Below are 3,748 nucleotides of genomic sequence, written 5' to 3' on the forward strand. Positions count from 1 at the left end.
CCTACAGCGTTCTCTCTCTCACTGCCCGCCCGCAGTCCAGCCTGCCCCCGCCCCGCCCCCTGGTATCCTCGCCTGGACTGGACTGCCGGCTGCTGCGGTCACCTGGCTCATGGTGTCCTTTCTCAGCAAACGCGTCTTAGAATGTGAATGGCCTGCCCTTAAGTTTGCTTCCCTGAGTAGGAAGTAAATGCAAATATCTCGAGATGACTATCTCAGAGTGGGGAGAAGGTTTTGTTTTGTTTTGTTTTGTTTTCTAGAGGAGGTTGGCTTTGGTGTTGGAATGAGAAAGGGAAAATTGGATGGAAACAGCAGGGAGAAACACAGAAAGTTTATTAAAAGTGTGCCCAGGGCTGCATTATGACCTTTCTGAGTCCTTTCTTTATCAAAATCGATTGGAAATTATATGGCGGCTTTGGTATAGAAGGAAGAATGTAATCCGGGCTAAATTTGCTATTGTATATTCATTATTGGTATATTTATTTTTTTCAGATTTTAAAAATATCAAAATTCAAACACTGTGGGGACTGGTAAAAACCCCGTGGCCCCTGGTGAAATGCCTGCTGTGCCCGAGCCAGCCCCCCGCCCCCCACCCACGGCTCCTGGACCACACAGGGGCTCGTCTGTCTTTTTGGGTCGCACTGTTCCCTCCACCTGGAATGTCTGTCCCTCATCCCAACCCCACCCTTTGCCCCCGTCCACCTGACAGATTCCTGCTCATACTCAAGGCCAGGCTCAAATGTCACTTTCTCTTGCCAGATTTAGCAAATTAAAACACAGGCTGCCCAGCTGAATTTCAGATAAACAATGAGTAATCATTTTGGTATAAGTCTGTCCCAAATAGCGCGTATCCCCAGTTTTGCATGAAACAGAGCGACGGGAGGAAATGGTGTGTGTTTATCGGGGAGTCAGGCGATCCGGCTCCCCTCCTCTGTCGCTGGCCCTGGCCCCTTTTCTGTTCAGCGTCTCTTCGCACCTGCTGCTCGCCAAGGCCGTCCAGCACTCCCTCTGCCCCTGTCACCACATGGCCTCCACCCGTTGGTGTCATCGGTGCCCTCACCTGCCACAGGCGGGATGTGGCAATGCCTTAGTTGTCACATGTGAGTAAGTGGTGCTTTCCCTTTATTCCCCTCACTATCCCGTTACCTTCAGGGATGACTTGGCAACATTCGGTTTTGATTTCACTCAGGATCTTGTGTCATGGGACAAAAGTCAAGTTAACTCCTGCGTGGGATGACAGTCACCCTTCTGTTAACCAAGTGGTGTCCCAAGAAGACATTCTGGGCTCCCAAGGCTCATTGCTTGATGGAGGGAAGCCGGAGCCCCAGTCTGTGGCTGCCGCCCATGCTCCCTCCCTGCCGTTGTCCTGAGAAGCCAAGGGGGACAGTGCGGGTCTCGGGCTCCCTCCTCCCTGTCATTCTGAGTCGAATAGCAAATCAGCAGTGGCTCACACAGGCGCCTGCATGGGAAGGGTGTCAGGAGCCTTTCTTGTTTGTGAGACTTGGCTCCGAAAATTCTGACTTTCCACCTTTACCTTGGGTTGGTTGTTTGTAAAGTTCTTTTAAAACTTTACTTCGCTCAGCACTGGCTACCCTGGGAGACTCTGGCCCCAGAAGATCTCCTGGCACCGTCCATGGGAGACTGTCAGCCCCTGTGTGCGGGCTCCAGACTCAGTGCTCTGACACCATGCCGCATACAAGGACAGGATTCAGAGCTAGAAGCCCAAGGAAGGCAGCACCCGCCTGGGGACCAGTGTGAGGGGCACTTGGTCCCTTGGGACAGCGGACTAGCCAAANGGGTTGGTTGTTTGTAAAGTTCTTTTAAAACTTTACTTCGCTCAGCACTGGCTACCCTGGGAGACTCTGGCCCCAGAAGATCTCCTGGCACCGTCCATGGGAGACTGTCAGCCCCTGTGTGCGGGCTCCAGACTCAGTGCTCTGACACCATGCCGCATACAAGGACAGGATTCAGAGCTAGAAGCCCAAGGAAGGCAGCACCCGCCCAGGGACCAGTGTGAGGGGCACTTGGTCCCTTGGGACAGCGGACTAGCCAAAGCCCTGACTGTTCAAAGCCATCAGAGTCCGGTGGGGGCTCCCAGGAAGCATGGGGAAAGTACCCTTACCAATTGCTAAGAATTTCCTGGCTTTCAACACGTTCTCCCTCTCTCTGGAGAAATTCGTTCTGCATTCTCCTGTGGCAAGTGAAATTCCCCAAGCTGACTACTGGTTAATCATGCTGAGCAAGAAACCACAGCGCCCCAGTGGTGCGTGGGGGGGAGCTGTCTTTCCCAGGGAGCCGCCCGGCAGGTTCTGCCTCTTACTGATCTCTAGCTCCATCTCCTTCATCCCGATGCTTAAAGGAGCAGGGAACATGGCTCAAGGTTAGTGTCCAGGGATGGTCAACAGGTGTCATGAGAAAGAAATCAGCACAGCAGGCGGTTTCACGGGGACCACCCACCTGGGGCATTCTGCATGTTACAACCCACCCCCCCCACCCCAGACTGTCAAGTCGGTGGTTAGTCTGATAGGGGCTCCAAGAAGCTCCACACTTCTCTTTTTAATTTAAAAAACATTGTTTGATCTTATTTAACTCAAAGTTTTCCAAACTTAGGGGAAGGGAGAGAGAAAGAGAGGGAGAGAAACATCAGTGTGTGAGAGATACATCGATTGGTTGCCTCCCACACGCATGCCCCCCACTGGGGACCTGGCCTGCAACCCAGGTATGTGCCCTGATGTGGAATCAAACAGGCAACTTTTCAGTTGGTAGGCTGGTGCTCAATCCATTGAGCCACACCAGCCAGGGCCCTTTTTGGATTCCTTATAGCACTTACTATCACCTGGATCACTACATATTTTCACTTTTTTGTGTAGTTCCTCCTCCACTCAAATGACACGTCAACTCCACTTTTGGATGGCTAGTGCCTTGAACAGTGTAGGCACCCTTAAGCATTTGTTTTGAACAAAGGAAGGTTTTTACTCTTTGAGTAGTGATTGGTTGTGGAGAGTTGATAGACAAGGCCATTGACCAACCAGCAGGCTGTGGTGGTGAGGAGGTGGGGATGGCCTTCTAGCCATCCTGGCTGCTCTTGCCTGGCTGCCTGGCCCAGTGGTAGTCCGGGACATGTGAGGAAGTACAGAAGTACAGAGAGCAATAGAAATGAGTTTTTATTTGTAAAAAGTTACAAAATGATATTGTACAAAAATAAAGTCTGTAGAGAACTTTGGTTGAATAACACAAACGACCAAGACAGATCAGAGAAGTCAGAACTTCCAAAGAAGGGCACTCCTTACTGAATCGGGTGGTAATCACAACGATAAAAAAAAATCACAGACTTTACCCTTTTGTGGATTTGGTGGAGCGATTTGTCTCGGTTGAGACCTGCCTGTGGTGTGCAGGTGATGCTGGGAACGAGTTGTCAACACCATGGAACCCGACGACCCCTCTGGGCAGGGCCTCTCTATTGGGAGCTGGGGGCTGGCCAAGTTGTCATCTGGGGACACCAGCCACCAAGCCTGCCAGGAGTCTCTGAATCAGATGACCCTGGGGCAACATCAAACTGTGCTGCCCAAATGACCAGATGTGCTGAGCGACAGTTCCTCGGCAAGGTTCCCCTCACTTCCGGCCCCTGGAGAGGGGGAGGGGAGGCCCTTTTCCTCTGTTTCCAAGCCGAGCAAGAGGAGCAGAAAGGGCAGAGAGGGGAAGGGTGAGAGGGAACTGGGGTGTTTGGGGGCGGGGGGGAGGAGATGCCTGG

This window comes from Sturnira hondurensis, unplaced genomic scaffold (genome assembly GCF_014824575.4).
Source record: "Sturnira hondurensis isolate 20B ecotype Veracruz unplaced genomic scaffold, ASM1482457v3 Scaffold0014384, whole genome shotgun sequence".
Lineage (NCBI taxonomy): Eukaryota > Metazoa > Chordata > Mammalia > Chiroptera > Phyllostomidae > Sturnira > Sturnira hondurensis.